This window comes from Diceros bicornis, chromosome X (assembly GCF_020826845.1).
Source record: "Diceros bicornis minor isolate mBicDic1 chromosome X, mDicBic1.mat.cur, whole genome shotgun sequence".
Lineage (NCBI taxonomy): Eukaryota > Metazoa > Chordata > Mammalia > Perissodactyla > Rhinocerotidae > Diceros > Diceros bicornis.
Genome location: NC_080781.1, coordinates 23,709,548 through 23,728,948, shown reverse-complemented (window position 1 = coordinate 23,728,948; position 19,401 = coordinate 23,709,548). Strand labels below are relative to the sequence as shown.

The 19,401-nt window shown below is 35.6% G+C and overlaps 1 long non-coding RNA gene across 1 annotated transcript in view; it reads left to right on the top strand.

Moving 5' to 3' along the window:
* LOC131400835 (uncharacterized) overlaps positions 1-12,276 on the top strand; it is a 30,705-nt gene extending 18,429 nt beyond the window's left edge. Inside the window, exons 3-4 of the long non-coding RNA XR_009217469.1 lie at positions 602-773; positions 11,722-12,276. This is a non-coding gene — a long non-coding RNA (uncharacterized LOC131400835). The remainder of the gene's footprint in view (positions 1-601; positions 774-11,721) is intronic.
* The last annotated feature ends 7,125 nt before the right edge of the window (positions 12,277-19,401 follow it).

Below are 19,401 nucleotides of genomic sequence, written 5' to 3'. Positions count from 1 at the left end.
GTAAAAGAACTCAGTTACAAAAAAACATGTATTGTATCATTGCATTTATACAAAATGGCCAGAATAGTCAAATTTATAGAGACAGGAAGTTGATTAGTATTGCTTAGGGCTGAGGTAGGGAAGGAAGGATTTGGGTTGACTGCTTATGGGTATGAGATCTCTTTTAGGGTTCAGTTGTATGCTTTAAATGAATTGTAAGGTATGTGACATGTTTCAATAAAGCTATAGAAAAAGCAGTGTGAGTTAAATAAAGCTGTTTCAGGGTGTCAACCCACTGAATCCAACTTGTTCAATAATGTCAGATTCAGAGGTTTTGACTTTGTAAGGGCCAGAAAAGTGGCACAATGTGAGATTTATTTGGAGATGTAAGAGGATAAATTTAAAGGGGGAAATGGGATAAGGCTTTTTTGTTTAAATAACTAATTAAAATAAGAATGAAGTAGATGTTATATGAAATGGTAAGGAAGAAATGAGAGCTATACCATGCTTTAAAATTATTAGGGCAATGGTGATCCCAGTACTGACAAAGCAAAGATTGGAGTGAGAATTTTTCATTCATTTACTTGTTGGTTGTTTGTTTTTTATGCTGCATTCTAATTAGATTTTCAAGAGTCCATAACAACGCAATGAGGAGAAGGCCTACTGCCGACTTGAATAGCTTATGTGGCTTCAGACGACATTGTAGGGAGATATTTCTGACAGATGAAACTGGATTATGGCTGCCTCAACCTATGGATCCATCCAGAATTAACTTAGCTCATCTGGCTGGCCAGGTGGGTGGCCCCTTCCCATATTTACCCCTCATCTTGTTTTCTTTCTGAAGTTTCACACTTCCTTTAAGAAGATGACTTAAGTGGTTTTGATAAGCGTATAGCTGAATCGGACTTCCAGGTAGAACTTCCAAAAAGTTCTGAAGGTCAATTTAAAGGAGAATTTAAGCTGTCTTGAGTCATTAATAACAAAGACTTCTTTATTTCCCCCAGAATGGGACTATTAGTAAAATCGCAATGAGAGTCTAACATTTTAAGCTCAGTGTACCAAATGTTTTACACACAATCTAAAAATTAGAGGATGGGACTGTAGCTCACAGGGCTCTGATTTGGCAACAGACTGGAATAGTCGTCAAAGTGTCATTGATAACTGAGGTTCTCTAATAAAGGTATGCTCATAAATCAAACTTTATAAATGCTTAATGAATACACTAAATGTGTTTTAATTTCTTCTTTGAGATAGCACAAGCCATAACAATGAAGAGTGGGAGAATAAGTATACCTAAATCCTGCTCGGTGATTATGAAAAAAATCAAGTCCTTGAACTTTTAAACAAGAAAACTTTCATAAAGTTTTAAGAAATGATGCTCCACACTGTGATACGTCCATAATATGGCAAAAATGAAACGTTTCATTGCAGAGATGAAATGACTGCACTGCATTTCTAACCTTGAGGATATGAATATGGATTAGGCTCATCAATCAGGAGAGATTCGAAGTTAGTGTTTCTCACCTTAATTGGACCTAACAATCTCTTTTAATAATAAATATTTTAATGCCTCATTTAATATCCTGAAATAAAATTTATAGATAATAGAACCTACTGACAAACATAAATTTTTAAAAGCACTATGATATTCTAACTTTAATATAAAGGAGACATAACTGCCAAGCACTTTATTTTTTTTTAAAAAAGGTATTTTAGTATGTAAATGCTTAGGGATGACCATCTAGAACACATAATGAGGTAGTCAGATGCTTGTGCCTCTTCATAGAATCAGTGGACTTGTGACAGCTATAAATACCAACAGGTACAGCTGTGTAGTGTGGGCCACTCAAATACCATGAGCAGCATTGACTTCATTGGCATAATTTTCTGGAAGAGTAAGCAACTCTTGGTAACATTCTGAGGAGAGCAAAGCACAACTTTCCTCAGTCTGCATGGAAGTTGCATTTCTAGAAAATTCAGGTTATTTTAAAACTTTACAAACACGCTTTGTGTTTCTATGTAAAATGGAATGAGGCTATCTATCCTCACATATGAAAAGGCTTTTCATGTTCATGAACATTCAGTGGGGATGTTTGCAAGTCATAGGGGGACAGGATAGTTCTTTACATTTGGGACAATCTGGAGCATTTCTGGACCTCTGCCTACTTCATTCTAGTAGCTCCCCACCTCCATCACTCTGGTAACCTAAAATGTTCCCCTGGAGTGAGTGATACCAACCCCTTGAGAAAACCACTGATCCAAACAACTATGTCAGCAAGAGATCTCCTTGAGACTTCTTAGGTTTATTGTTCATATATATTTTTTAAATAGCCTAGAGTTATGTGAATGAGTAGTTTTTAGCTTGGGAGATCCCTTGAATTGACTGAAGAGAGACAGACGAAGATCATCATAGAACCACTCTGCTTAAAGTGAAGTAAACGGGCATTTATCAATGAATATTTACATTTCTTTAATTCTGCCTCTGAAATTCATACCCCAGTCAACAACATGCAGAAGCGTGCAGTATCGCTCTGAAAGATGATATTCTCAGTGGCTACGATAAAATCAATTTATTTCTGAGAAGTTAAATCATTTTTAAAGGGTATCAGCCTGAGGCCATAAAACAAAGTCCTCAGTGGTTTGTTTGGAAAGCTGAGTCGTTAATTTTTCTTTTTTAATTAGTTGCTATCATTTTTAAATTGTTATATTTTTAAGCAAAATAAAAGTCTGACATATTTTTAAAACTTTTTAACTGTGGCCTGCTGGACCCACAGCCACTGCTGTTTATCAATGGGGTACACATTCTCCAGTTCGCCGTGGTTGATATCATTTCCTATTGACCTTCCAACATGGCTGACCTCAAGCGTTTATTCACCTGCCTTCAAACCAGGGTGCAAGTAGCCCCAGGGGATAAATGAAATCTCCAATTATCTTAAAGAGATTTTTGATGCCTTTGTCGCAGATTGTAGCTTTTTTTCCTTTTGTGTAACATAAGTAATACAGTTCTTTATAGGATACTTTGAAAATAGAGACTAATGCAAAGAAAAAAGTATTAAAGGCACCCTAAGGGTCGGCCCCGTGGGGTAGCAGTTAAGTGCACATGCTCCGCTGCCGGCGGCCGGGGTTCCGATCCTCCGCGCGCACCGACGCACCGCTTCTCCGGCTGTGCTGGGGCCGTGTCCCACACACAGCAACTAGAAGGATGTGCAACTATGACATACAACTATCTACTGGGGCTTTGGGGGGAAAAATAAATAAATAAAATTATTTTTTAAAAAAAGGCACACTAAGATAACAATTGTTAGCATTTTAGTGTATGTGCATCCAATTTAACAAAAGAGTTCTTGGCATTTTTTTGTATCTAAATTCAAGTGGGATCTTAATTATGCAAAAATTTAAAGATATAGAAAAATACAGAAAGTCAAAATCAGACATTCCAGTATCCTCCACTCTATTAGATTAGTCAGAGTTCTCCAAAGAAACAGAACAAACAAGATGTATAGATATAAATATTTATAGACTTCAATATCTATAGATATCTAAATCTATATCTATCTATGGATCCAGAAGGATTTTAAGGAATTGGCTCATGCAATTGTAGAGGCTGGCAAGTCCAAAATGAAGGTTGGGCCAGCAGGCTGGAGACCCAAGGAATTGTTGATGATGCAGTTCAAGTCTAAAGGCAGTCTGCTGGCAAAATTCCCTTTTCTTAGGGGGAGGTCAGCCTTTTTCTATTAAGGCCTTCAACTGATTAGATGAGGTCCACCCACATTATGAAGGATAATCTGCTTTACTCAAACTCTGCTAGTTTAGACATTAATCTCATATAAAAAATGACTTCATAGAAACATTTAGAATAATGTTTGATCAAATATCTGAGTACTGTGGCATAGCCAAATTGACACATAAAATTAACCATCATACCCACCCAATATTAATAAAAGCCATGTGAGATATTTTGTGGTCTGTATATGTGAAAGTTCTGTGGTATGCCCATGAGATAACATTTAATTTCACCTTGGGTAAGAGGGTAGTGAGTGAGAAGATGATATTGTATTTGATGTGTGAAGGATGGATACAAATTTGGCAGACATCAGGAAGTTAGGAAGTTTTAATTGATGAAGGAGTTATTGAATGAGGGGCCAAAATAAGCAAAATTTACTAAATATGAAAGTATACAAGGTGTAAAATGCTCAGAAACTATGATGGAACAAAAAGAGTGTCCTGGTATTGAGGCTGGAGTGCTCCTGGGGTTGAGATCTACCTTAGATCTGTGTCTTAGAAAACATTGGTAAAAACTTTTACAAACAGTAGGGTTTTATACTAAAATAATAAATTACTATATATTTGAGGTGTTTCAATGGAACTTGTCTGTTTTTGGATTTTTATTGTTTGCTTTAGTTGATGGTCTTTTGGTGGGCCTTATCAACCAAGAGTTAAGATGACCATATCTCTATTTTTCAAAGTAAGGGCAGTTAAAGGTTTTGCAGTCTGTAGCATATTGTAAAGTGGAATATTTTCCCAAAAGACAAGGCATGGAAGTATTTAAAATTCTCTTTTATCTATACTCAGATTATTTGGGGAATCAGATTCCTAGTGAACAGATCTAGGATCACTTTAAGAAAATATTTTCATCCCCAAGGGAGAATTAGTAAAGATTTATTTATTCTTACAGTATATGAGAATATATAAGCTCCTTATTTACTAGTACTTTCCTTTTATGTTATGATTGAATGATAATTAATTTGACCAAATATTCTATATTTCTTTCAAAAAGTTATTCCTTGGAAACTGTCAGAGCATAGGGCTCAATCTAGCATTTAAAAAGTCAATAAAGCATAAAAGTGGAAATTTTAAATTTTCATTATTTTAAAACTAGACAAGGGTATGGAGAGGTGGGAGCATGAGTGTGCCTCTTTTATTCTGAGGATCCATATATTCCTGGAAACAATATGCTATGTGTTACTTTGAGGTCATAATCAGATTTTCAAGAATTTGAGACTCATAATGAGGTTGAAGGCATATCACGATTAGTATTCTGACAGAGTCCAAATCATCCAGGGATCAGAGTCTAGCACCTCATGGGCTTTCCTGGACATTCGGAGATGACTAAGAAATGGCCAGTGAAGTTAGGCGTTAGAGTTGACAAGGATGAGAGTTGGGAGGCGAATTGTATTGACTGAATATCATGACCCCACCTTTCTCATGTTGCTTGGAGAAGCCAAGCCAACTTCTAGGATATAACAGGGTTTCAAACTACAGTTATGGCATATAGAGAAGTAATCACCCAGTCAAATTTTTCATAAAGTGAATATAGGAAACGCCATTGCCAATATTGTATTCATGTCTTCTAAAATGCTAATGCATGCCCAGTGCTTCAAAAATGAACAAATTGGCTCTTGGCATCCGAGGAATCCATGTATAATTTAATAGGGGGTTAAAGCATGCAAAATTGGTTTCATAGAAACAGTGCATTGGGATATATTTTTTATGACATATTTGAGAGTTACAAAAATACTGTCCCTTTACCTGTAGCTATTTCCTTAAAACAAAGACATTCTCTTACATTACCACAGTACAATTATTTAAATCAAGAAATTAACTCTGATATAATAGTATCAGCTAATCCACAGATCTGATTCTAATTTTGCCAATTTTCCCAGTAATATCTTTTTTAGAAAAAAAAAAAGTTTCTCCCTGGTCCATTATCCAATCCAGGATCGCACATATTAAGTGGTCATATTTCTTTAGTCTTCTTTAATCTGGAACAGTTCCTCAGATTTCTTTGCCTTTCACAACTGAGACACTTTGGAAGAGTACTGGGCAGTTATTTTATAGAATGTCCCTCACTCAGTTTAAGTTAGTGTGATGTTTCCTCATGATTAGTTTCTGGTTATGTATTTCTGTCAAGAATACCACAGAAGTAATTAGACAGACTGTTGTTTGGTGTTTTCAGGAAATGTTGCCAAATGATGGCCCCTCCTTGTTTTTGAAAAAGTGAAATAAGGATAAATCATATTGTGAAAATACATTTCCACAACTTGCCTTTTAGTTCTCTAAGTTAGGAGTTTTTTCCTTTAAATATGAGAGATTTTTACTGTGTGGCTATATTTAACAGCACAGAGCTTTCTGTCCAAAAGGGTATTGTTGTACTCACACATGGACAGAACTTAGGTCTACATGACCCAACATGATGCTCAAGTGAATGGGTGTTCTTAAAATTCTTAATGTGTACCATGTTCCTAAGAAAGCAACTCAATGCAAATGAAAAATAGAATAAAATTAGAAGAATCGGAAGAATTTATGTTCCTGCATTGTGATAAAGGATAAGATGCTTATAGTATTTCCATGCAAAAGTCATTTTAAGTAACTCGTTCACTTTGCAAAAGCAGTAGACTGCAGGAATTAAACACATTGGCTTTGGAGTTAGACGGCCAGGGGAGAATCCCAGATCTGCGACATCCTAACTGGGAGACTCTGGATCTCACTAACCTCAGTTTGCCCATCTGTAAAGAGGATCATAGTAGTACTGAATTAATGGAGTTATAGAGGATTAAATGGAACAAAGTAAGCAAATTCCTTACCATGGTTCCTGCCATACAGCCATCACATACAGCTATGATCTAATTCTGAACGAATTAGTTCAAATCCAGGCTTTTTCTTAGAAATGTCTTTCTTAGAAACTCAGTGGAAAACACAATGCTTTTACAACAATTTGTAAATTTTAAAGTGTTATTTAAAACTAAAGAAAATGCTGGGACATATACCTCTAGGGAATATTTGCTTTTCTTCAAAATATAATTGCTGAAAATATAGGTAACTTCAGGTCTGTTTCATTGCCTGGATTATGCACAGATGTGGGAATTTAAATTTTATTGGTAATTATAGACATACATATTGACATTGAAATGTATACAATTTAATGTTTTAAATGTGGTGAAATAGGAATCATTATTACCTTGGCAAAATATCAAAGTTCTGTGTGTGTGTGTGTGTGTGTGTGTGTGTGTGTGTGTGTTGACCTTAAGTCTGCCAGTAATGCATCTAACCAGAATTTTACCAGGCTCGGTTAATGTTATGGAGCAATGGCTGCTTACCTCATCTTCTTAAACTGGACACCAGAATGTTCACTGCCATTGTCAACTAGGGGAAACACTGTTCGCATATCACATCCAGAAGATGGTGCAATGCATTGTTTTTTCCTATTCCATAGGAAAAATCCAGTTCATGCTAGCCTCCCTTTCCTCTGTCTCCCAGTTTGCTCAAGTCTTGCCTTTGCCTGCACATCCAGGCCAAGCCCCATTATGTTGGAGAAGCACTAGGCCCTAGAGTTCTTTAGCATTTTTTTTTTCTGTGACATGGACCCTTTTGGCAGCCTGAGCTTCCTTTAATATTCACTTATCTCCTTCCTTTCAATGCAGGAATAATTCTTCTTATAATATCTACAGAAATGGAGCTCATTATTTTCAAAGACAGATTATTCCATTTTCTGGGCAGCTCAAATTGTTGGGAAAAGTCTTCTGTACACAGAAGATAGGTCAACGACTATGTTACGAATTAGGTTTTGAACTTGAGCAATTCCTTTTTAGTTCCTTTTTTAGAAAACTAAATATTTTCCTTATATAATTCAAAGGGTAGTTTTACTAATAAAATGATAAGTGATAAAATAAAATGATAAAATACAAATAAATAATAAAATATATCTCAAATTTATAAAATATGAAACAGTATAAACTTTAAATATCTAGAATAATTCATAAATAATTTTTCTCTAGTTATTTTCCATTTCCTCTTTTTGTTCTATTTACTGTTACCAAATGTTTCATATAGTTTGATCCACATAAAAGGCCTCTGAGATAGATAGCACAGGAATGATTTCCCCTGTGTATAAATAAGGAAATTGAGCCATGAGATGCTGAGTGGTTTTTCAGGGCTCCCATAACTGTTACTACCATTAGCAAAGACCTGTCTACTGACACCCGAAGCATTATTCTTCTCAGCACACCACTCTGTCATTTGGTGTGACTTCAAACCTTGTAGCCTGCCACGTCAATTCCACGAGTCAATTAATATATGTATTTCAGTGTTGAGACAGTCAGTTCTCTAGCTAGAAATCGACCTGGCCTTGATTAACTTGTTTCACTTTCCCCAGGGAGACAATGTGAACTTTTTGGTAGTTTTTAAGATGGACAGAGCACCAGGACACAGGATAACTGTTCTCAGATGTGTTAAAACTTTAAAGAAAACAATTAAGAACTGAGACAAGGCTGGAATTTACAGAAATACATAGCTTTAAAACTGCACAATTCCTTAATTAGTCTCCATAGGATCATTTGAAATTCTTTTGTTTGTTTATTTGTTTTACCTCCTCTGTATCTCTATTTGCTTTAGCAGCTGCTAAATATATTTGAACAATTTATCCTGCCTGGTTGAAGGTATATGATAATATCTTTTGTCTGCCATCTGTTGCTTAGCATTGAAACAGGTTTTCCTCATCTCCCTCTAGGTCTGTCTACCAATGTAGGAATTTAAAAGTGAACACTCTTTTTTAAATGTTTAATGGGACTTTCAAGGAAGAATCTTTTTTTTTGACCCACCAATAAAACTCCTATTGAGTTGTTATGAGATCTTTGTTATATTCAGTAATTCATGAACTTTTGTAAAATACCTGGTACTGATATTGAAATAAAACCCTAGAATTCTAGTTTTATAAGAGACTTGATGATTGTCAATGGTCATATTTTATACCATTCATAAATACCATCAAAAGCATTACCCATGGGATGTCAAATAGTTTGACAATTTTCAGTGATGGAAAACTTACTAAAATCTAGACTTCTAATAATGTTCAAGAATTAAGAATCTTCTAGTCCAAATCCTTTATCACATATCTGAGGAAAATAAAGGTCAGAAAAGAGAAAAGATGGATAGTGACCAGAATTCAGGTTTGAGTTATTAATTCACCATATTTTGTTGTTTTTCAGGAGTTATGTTATTCAAAGTAGCCTCTTGTTCATCCTATAGAATTTTCTTAGTTCTGAAATCTACTTTTTTCTGATATTATTATAGCTGCTATGCCCTCCTTTTAATTAGTGTTAAGGTGGTATATCTTCTCCCATTTTTTCACTTTTAACTATTTTTAACTTTATATTCAAAGTAGGCTTCTTGGTTTGGTCTATGATTGGGTCTTCCTTTTTATATTATTCAATCTGACAATTTCTACCTTTTATTGGGAGTATTTAGGCCACTTAAATTTAATGTGATTATTGACATGGTTGGGTTTAAGTCTACCATCAGGCCAATTGTTTCTAATAAATACATCAATTATTTGTTTCTTTTTTTCCCTTTCTATTCTGCCTTTTTTTTTTGAAATGGGTATTTTTTATGATTTAATTTTATTTCCTTTGTTGGCTAATTAGCTATAATTCTTCTTTTTAAGTGATTGCTTTAGGGTTTATAGGACACATATTTAACGTATCATAGTCCTTAAGTTAACATTATACTACTTAACCTATGATATAAGAACCTTACAAACATTTCCCCCTCTAAACACTTGTACTAGGGTCATTATGCATTTTATTTCTATATGTGCTATAAACCATACACTACATTATTATTATTTTGGCTTTAAACTGACAATTATATTTTAAAGTTTGTTAAAAAATAGTTTTAAAAGTCTTTGTATTTGCCATTTCTGGTGGTCTTCATTCCTTTGTGAAAATCCAGATTTTCATCTAGTATCATTTTTATCCTACCTGAAGAATTCTTTTAACACTTGTTGTAATGCAAGTCTTGGTGGAGAATTATTTCAGCTTTTGTAAGTATGAAAAAGTCTTTATTTCATTTTTGTTTTTGAAAGATATTTTCACTGGGTATATATTATATTCAAGGTTTCTAGTTTTCTTTTTTACCCTTGCATTAAAGATGCTGCTCCAGTGTCTTCTCACTTGCATTGAATCCAGTGAGAAGTCTGCTGTAATTCTTATCTTTGTTCCTCTATATATAATGTATCTTTCTGTCTCTGGCTCCTTTTAAGATTTTTCTCTTTATCACTGGTTTAAAACAATTTGATTGTGATGTGCCATGGTGTATTTTTCCTCATGTTTATTGTGCTTGCAGGTCACTGAGCTTTGTGGATCTTGGCTTTATAGTTTTTAGCAAATTTAGAAAATTTTTGGCCATTGTTTCTTCAAATATTTTTTTTTCTGTTCACTCCTCCCCTCCTGATGTTTGAGGACTCCAATTACATATATGTTAGACAACTTGATATTGTCCCACAGCTCATTGATGCTCTGTTCTTTTTTTTTTTTTTGGTGAGGAAGATTGGCCCTGAGCAAAGATCTGTTGCCAATCCTCCTCTTTTTTCTTGAGGAAAATTGTCACTGAGCTAACATCTGTGCCAATTTTCCTCCACTTTGTATGCGGGATGCTACCACAGCATGGCTTGACGAGTAGTGCCTAGGTCTGGGCCCGATATCTGAACTCACGGACCCTGGGCCGCCAAAGTGGAATGCACAAAATTAACACTTATACCACTGGGCCAGCCCCATCTTTGTTCATTTTTTTTCAGTATTTTTTCTCTGTTTTATTTTGGACAGTTCCTATTGGTATGTATTCAAGTTCACTACTCTTTGTTTCTGCAGTGGCTTATCTCCTGTTAATTTATGCAATGTATTTTTTGTCTCAGACATTGTATTTTTAATTTCTATGCGTTTATCGCTGCTTAACATGCTCATTGTTTCTTCTACCTTCTTGGACATATGGAATATAGTTATGGTAACTGTTTTAAAGTCCTTATTTACTAATTCTAACATTTGTGTAATTTCTGAATCTGTTACTATTTATTTGTTTTTCTCCTTATTATGAGTAATATTTTCCTGCTTCTTTGCAAGCCTAGTCATTTTTTTTATTGAATGCCAGAAATGCCAAGTGTTAGACCCTGGATATTCTTAATCTTTCTTCTGAGTTGCAGTTAATTTATTTTGAAATGCTTTTATCCTTTCAAGGCTTACTTTTAAGCTTTGCCTGATGGGACTAGAGCAGCCATTAATCTACGGCTGAATTTTATCCATCACTATAGCATGTCATTCTGAGTCCTCTCCCCTATACCTTGTGGCTTACAAGATTTCCCATTTTGACTGGTGGGACTACGAACTATTGCTGGCCCTGTGAGAGATATGATGATTGTTCTAATTCTTTAGGGTAGTTCTTTTGAAGATCTATGAAAAGTCTGAACTTTTGCTCTACTTGCAAGCTAACAACTTGGCTGCCACAGTGTCATGGATGCTGACAGAAGACACAAGACCCTGGACAGAGGTCACAAGTTCCATGAGCCCCAATTCTCACGGAGTAATGTGAAGAGGACCAGGTGACTCCTGCACATGCAGTAGGTTATGTCATAGGAGAGGAAACCTAAGCTTAGTGAATCTAGATCTTTTATACTGGACAGTAAGCCTGCTTGTCCTTTGCTTTCAAGGGAAACATTATATCTAAGACAGTTCACTATAAAAATACCCTTGAAAAGATATGCCAGAACAAAGACAGTTAGTGAATCTGCTTGTAAGACATGCAGAAACAAAAGAGACAGATATGGACTGAATTCTGACCCCCTCACAATTCATATGCTGAGGCCCTAATCCCCAATGTGACTCTATTTGGAGATAGGGCCTTTAACGAGGTAATAAAGATTAAATGAAGTCAGAAGGGTGGAGCTCTGATCCAATATGACTCACGTCCTTATAGGAAGAGGAAGAGACTCCAGAGAAAAGACCATAGGAGGACACAGCAAGAAGGCGGCCTTCTGCAAGTCAAGAGAGAGTCCTCAGGAGAAACCAACCCTTCCGGCACCTTGATGTTGGACTTCCAGCCCCCAGAACTGTGAGGAAATAAATTTCTGTTGTTTAAGTCACCCAGTCTGTGGTATTTTGTTATGGCAGCCCTGGCAGACTAATACAGAGAACCATAGAGAATTGTCTCTGGACAGTTCTGTCCCTGCCATCAGGTAATTTCCTCCATGTGCATTGATCTATACTTAGAAGATGTGGGGACCCTCTGCAGATCTCTGGAGTTCTGTCTTTGTTCAGCTCTTTCCTCTTTGATATACTGCCCTGAAAACTCTAGTTGCCTTGGTATCCCCAGATTCTAGCTCCATCTCCTCAACTCAGGGTGACCTCCAGGGTCTGCCTAGGTTCATCCATCCCTGTGCTAGGGCCTCGAATCTCTCTCTAAACAGTGAACTCGTATAATCATAGGCTCACCCCATTGATTTTCCTTATCTTGGGGATCATTGTCCTGTGCTACCTGATGTAGAGTATCTAAACTATTTTTAATATATATTTTGTCTTGTTTTTGTTTTATACAGGAAGGTAAATTTAGTCATGGATAGAAGAAGAAGTTTCTTACACTAAAGAATAAATGTTTACTTTTAATCTAGGAAAGAATCAAAGCTGAATTGGTAATTAGTTTGGAACTTAAGAGATACATCATAGTTTTGACTCAACAACTTCTCTCTATGAATGCATGCCAGATATCCTGAGTCTTTATGTCTCATTTTCTCATTTCTAGCATTGGGAGGAAATAAATAACTAAGCCTACTAAGTAGAATATTGGCATGGTTAGAGAAAATATTATGAAGGAGATTTGAACTCTCCAAAAGGAAGTTTATACACAAATATGAAGTTTCTGCATTATTAACAAGGCCTGTGAAATTCAAATTACATTATACAGTTTGATGAAATATCAAGAAAGACAATAGTAAATATGACACCCCTCTCCTGCTACTGTGGGTGTTGCAGTAAAACTCCAGACCACTGTTTATTTTCTTTATTTTTAATTGTTGAACACTTAAAGCAAACTGATGTTTAGTCTTTTTATCTCTACTTGCAACCATGGAGATTTGAGCTTTTTCTGTTTCTTTTATTAAAAAGAAGAGAAATTTGTGCAGAAATGGTTGAGTTAATTAGGACATGTAATGAAAATTAAACCCAGACAAAAATCGAGTCCTATTACCTAGAATATTTTTCTTTATGGTTTCAAAATGGAGGACGACATAGAATAAAATATTTCATTTGGTCCAGCCCACTTAATAAAATATTTAGTAATTTTAGTAATAAAATTTTAGTAATAAAATACTTAGTAATCAGTAGTGCTGAAAGATTTGAAAAATAATAGAGGATGAAGAGGGGCAAGAGGCTGAAAAGACATTAGAATGAGGTACCTTTGCCTTGGGGAGAGCAACTATTTAAAAAATACTTTTAGAAAAAGTCATTTCTCTGCATCAAAGGAAAGATGTCATCCAGGAGAGTACACTGTGAAACTGTTTTTAAATGCTTTTTGAAATCTGTAGCTAGAAAAAAATCATCATTTAGAAGTCTTTTAGAAAACAGCTTCTCTTCCCAAACACTCATATTGGCGAAAGAAATGCTAAGGAAGAAATTTATGTTTAAGGGACTTAAGTTGCTTTTTAAATAGAACTTTTTATTTTTATTTTTTAAAAGTCTTTATTTTTTAGAGCAGTTTTAGGTTTACAATAAAATGAGAGAACGTACAGAGATTTCCCATATACTCCCGACCACACACATGCATACCCTCTCCCATTATCAACATCACTCAACAGTATGGTATATTTTTTGCTAAGGATGAACCTACATTGGATACATCATAATTACTCAAAGTCCATAGTTTACCTTAGGGTTAACTCTTGGTGTTCTATAGTCAGTGAGTTTGGACAAATGTATAATGACATATCCATCGTTATAATATCGTACAGTGTATTTTCACCACCCTAAAAATCCTCTGTGCTCTGCCTATTCATCTCTTCCCTCCCATCCCTGGCAACCACTGATCTTTTTATTGTCTCCATAGTTTCGCATTTTCCAGAATGTCATACAGTTGGAATCATACAGTATGTAACCTTCTTGGATTGTTTTCCTTCACTCAGTAATATGAATAAAATATTTCTTCATGTCTTTTCATGGCTGGATGGCTCGTTTCTTTTTAACTCTGAAAATATTCCATTATCTGGATGTGCCACAGTCTATTTATACACTCACCTACTGAAGGACATCTTGGCTGTTTCCAAGTTTTGGCAATTATGAATAAAGCTGCCATGTGCAGGTTTTTGTGTGGACATAAGTTTTCAACTTCTTTGGGTAAACACCAAGGAGTGCAATTGCTAGATCATATGGTAAAAGAATGTTTAATTTTATAAAAATCTGCCAAACTGTCTCTCAAAGTGGCTGACCCATTCTGTTTTCCTACCAGCAAAGTATGAGAGTTCCTGATGCTCCATATCCTCGCCAGCATTTCGTGTTGTTAGTCTTCCAAATTTTGGCCATTCTAATAGGTGTGTAGTGGTATCTCATTGTTGCTTTAATTTGCATTTCACTGATGACATATTATGTGGAGCATCTTTTCACATGCTTATTGGCCATCTGTATATCCTCTCTGGCAAGGTGTCTATTAAGGGCTTTGGCCCATTTTTTTAATCAGGCTGTTTTCTTACTGTTGAGTTTTAAAAGTTCTTTATATATTTTAGATAACAGTCCTTTATCAGGTGTGTCTTTTACAAATATTTTCTCCCAGTCTATGGCTTGTTTTCCTATTCTCTTGATATGTCTTTCACAGGCCAGAACTTTTTAATTTTAATGAAGTCCAGCTTATCAGTTATTTTTTCATGGATTATGTTCTTGGTGTTATATCTAAAAAGGAATCACCATACCCAAGGTCATCTAGGTTTTTTCCTATGTTATCTTCTAGGAGTTTTATAGTTTTGCTTTTTACGTTTAAGTCTATGATCCATTTTGAGTTAATTATTGTGAAGGGTGTAAAGTTTGTGTCTAGATTCATTTTTTTGCTTGTGGATGTCTAGTTGTTCCAGCAATATCTGTTGAAGAGACTACCTTTGCTCCATTTATTGCCTTTGCTCCTTTGTCAAATATCAGTTGACATATTTATGTGGGTCTGTTTCTGTGCTCCCTATTTTGTTCCATTGATGTATTTGTCTATTCTTTCACCAATACCACATTGTCTTGATTCCTGTAGCTTTATAGTAAGTCTTGAAGTCAGATAGCATCAGTCCTCCAACTTTGTTCTTCTCCTTCAATATTGTGTTAGGTTTTTGGGGGTCTTTTGTATCTCCATATGAACTTTAGAATCAGTTTGTCAATATCTATAAAACATCTTGCTAGGATTTTGATTGAGATTGCATTGAATCTATAGATCAAATTGGGAAGAACTGACATCTTGTCAATATTGAGTCTCCCTATCCATGAACATGGAATATCCCGCCACTTATTTAATTATTTTTTCATTTTGTTCATCAGAGTTTTATAGTTTTCCTTATATAGATCTTGTATATATTTGTTTAGATTTATACCTAAGTATTTCATTTTTTGAGTACTAATAATAATCCAGGATAATCTCACTATTTTAAGCTCAGTTGATTAACAACCTTAATTCTATCTGCAACCTTAACTTCCCTTTGCCATGTAACATAACATATTCAAAGTTTCTGGGGATTAGGACATGAATATCTTTGGGGGGCCATTAATCTGCCTAGCGCAGTACCTGACTCAAAGGCTTTCAAATAGTAGTTGTTGCATGAAAGAGTTCATGGGGGTGAATAAATGGATAAATAAGCATTAAGTGAAAGGTGTGGTAATGTTTGAGAGACTCAGGATAACGTCCAGAAAATAGACCTATTTTCTCAATATTTTCTCAGCCTCAAGAAAAAGCAAAGTAAACAAAATCTTTAATAAACTTGTGAACAGAAATAGTGTTTAAAGTTAAAATTCAGGGCTATCTTTGGGGTCCACGGGAACTATAATTTCTAAGAGGAAAAGTATCTAAAGCTGATCAAAGACATCATCTGTTTCTTTCCACTGAAAAAAAGAAATATCGCATAGAACAGAGATTCTCAAACTTTAGCATGCACCATAATCATCTGAAGGACTTGCTAAAATACAGATTTCTGGGCCCAACTCTGACAGTATCTAGGTCAGTAGGTCTGGAATAAGGTACAAGAATGTGTACTTCCAACACGTTCCAAGGTGATGCCAATACTTCCAGTGCAGAGACCATACTTTGAGAACAACTAGTGTAATAGAAGGCACAGTTTTTTTAAAAGACCAGTCTTTGGGTTCAAATACCTGTCCAGTCATTTATTATTTGTGAGACTTCTGGCAAGTTATTTAGCAGCTTTTAACTTGAGTTTCTTTGGCTGTAGAATGAGAATAAATATTTTATAGGGTTATTTTCAAAGATCATGGATGTGAAAATTTACTACTTCATTAAAACGTATGTAAATTTCCTATTTTCTAAAAGATACTCAACAAACATTGATGCCTTCCACTTTCCCCTTGCAATGAAATTACTACTGCTTTCGATAATGAGTGGAAGTGAGTGGAGTGGAGCTGTGCTTAGTGTGTCATCAGAAATAGAAATGTGAAGCTCCCAGATCCTACATTAGGTAGTATAGAAAGAGGCCACTCTTATTTACATGAGGTGGGAGGAAGGGAACCTGCTAAGAGTTAAGGTCCTTGTATAAAAACTAGGTAGCAGCTGGAACCCTAGCTGCAGCTTAAGATCTTGATTGGCTTTAGGCTAATGGGTGCCAATTACAATAATTAGTGCTCTCTTCTGCTTATAAATTATAATAAAACTTATTAGCAGTAGGTCTTTTTTAAATTGTATCTGATTTGGGATGGGCGATAAATGCTGATTTTAGAATTTTTTTTTGACAGAAATGCTACATGTTTCTGTTCAGAGTTCTCTGGGTAAATATCTCCCTTTATGAACTTTTCCCCTTTTTTGGTCAGATAAATGTGATTTACTTTTATTTTGTAAATATAGTATTTCAAAGATTATATGAAAGTCTTGAAATGCCCCAAATCCTCATTATTCTGTCAGATATTTCAAAATATTGCAATTTGTATTGGTATAATTTCTTGCCGTTGATAATCATCAGTGATTCCGTTTACAAGTGTTGTTGCTCAGTGAAATCTTATTGGTAGTTATGCCCTAAAAGTGTAGATCCTGTCTCATATTAAACTGAAGTTATTCTAAAAACCCAATCTCTTTTGTTCTAGTAAATTGAAATATGCTTGTGAAGTATCAAGCAATATATTGTACAGAATTCAAACTTGGCAGCTTTTATTATACCAATTCCATAGTCCAATAAACACTGAAAGTATTTCTAGAAAATTTCTTTCCGTTTCTAGTAGACTTTCCTGGCGCCATACCAAGAGCCTCTTTATCTGGCTATCATTCCCATCCTTCAGTTGCTGTGAGTTTTGGCTGCTAACATTCATAACGGGCCCCTCTCCAGAGAATTGCCCTCAGCTTGCCTGGAAGATAACCGCCTCCCCACACCCTTAATGCTGCCGCTGCTCCCAGGGGCAGCCATTGGCCAGTGACTGACTGGTGTGGGCATACAAAAGACAGTACCTACTCTGTGGTGCAATTTATGCTCCAGAGCTACCTTTAGGGCCAGGCTCAATCTAGACTTCAAGTTAGACCACATTCCTGCTTGACATTTTTCACCTGCTGTATCTGCTTCCTTCACTTCCTTTCTCCTGAGAGCACTCCCTCAATAAATCATTTGTTCAAGAATCCCCATCTCAGTCTCTTCCTTTAAGGAAACCAAGAAGTTTGGTTTGACACTCTTGTAATTAGATATTAAATTATTTATAACACGTTTGGATTTTGTCTTCCAATGTTTTATTGCAAAGATTAAAATATTGAATTACTATACCTTTACTGTCTAACTAGAATAATAGTAAGTTAGATTTGATACATCACAGCGTCTGGTGATGAAAGATTTTGAATCATTTGATTCAACCATCATCAATTTACAAAAAATAGTCCACAATGGTTAGCTTCAAGACCACCTCTTTCATCTGGATCCAGGAATGAGAAGAAGAATGAGGAAGGTAGACAAACCAACTTCTGTCACAGTGATGAGGGGCCAAAGATGGTTGTAAGTGCAAAACAATAAAAGTATGGCCTGGGGGATGGGCCGATGGCGTAGAGGTTAAGTTCACGCGCTCCGCATCTGCAGCCCCTGGTTTGCAGGTTCAGATCCCTGGCGTGGACTGACGCACCACTTGTTAAACAATGCTGTGGAGGCGTCACATATAAAGTAGAGGAAGATGGGCACAGATGTTAGCTCAGGGCCAATCTTCCTCAGCAAAAAGAGGATTGGCAATGGATGTTAGCTCAGGGCTAATCTTCCTCACAAAAAAATAAAAAATAAAATAAAATAAAAGTATGGCCTGGTAACCCAACAGCCAGCATCTGAGAAACACAATTTGGGATTCCCTAGACTGTAAAAATACAGAGATCCCTGTCTCCTAGTAGACAGAATCAAATTGACCTGAGTGTCCAGTTATTGATTTTTCATTAAAAATAAGTCATGAAGGAGAGAGAAAGCAGATGCAATGATCCATGTTCCCATGTTTAAATATAAGCTCCATGTTACTATGTCATTCTAGTGCATCCCCTTCTGCTACTGATTATATAATCACTTTCTCAAAAATGGAGAAGAAATTGGAAATTAATTTTTAATCCATACTGCTGGTGGAAATCCATCCCTCTCCCATCCCAATCTCTCAAGTGGATGTGGTTGATTTTATTTTTATAGAGCCATTTAAGATGTCCAGTGTTGTTCTGCCATAAGAAAACACTCATACTAGAAATAACCAGACCACCCTACTCAGACTTCGAGCCACCTCTTCTGGTATTTTTTGACATAAACATATACTTTGCGGCTTAGCTTCTTCAGATGTTATTCATCAACTACCTCTCCCTCTGCCCTAAGCACTGTTGTTTTGTTCAGCTTTGGACTTACATTTTCCCTCCTGACAGGGCACTTCTTCCTCAACCTGCTTTCCTGATGATGAATATTTCTTGGAAAAATCTTGTGACTTGTCACATTTTTAATCCACGTTGGCCAATAGTTCTGTCTGGGCATAACTTTGCACCACAGACTCTTCTTCTTTCTGCAGACAAAAGATCCCATTAATTGAAAAAAAAGAGTTAAGTGAAAAATTACATAAATGAAATCACCTAAGTTCTGCATAATACGTCTTGAATTGTTAATGAATAATCTGATTTTTTTAGTATCAATAATTTGTTCTTAGAGCATTTTTTTTTTCTCAGTTTGACTGTAACGGACAATGCAAATTCCTCTTCTGGGAAAACCCCTAATTTCATTATTTTATCTTTTCAATTTTTTTAATTAAGATCACATTGGTTTATAACATATAAATTTCAAGTATACATCATTATATATATATATATTTTTTTTTTTCTTTTACTGAGGAAGACCGGCTCTGAGCTAACATCTATTGCCAATCCTCCTCCTTTTTTTTTCCCCCAAATCCCCAGTAGATAGTTCTCTGTCATAGTTGCACATCCTTCTAG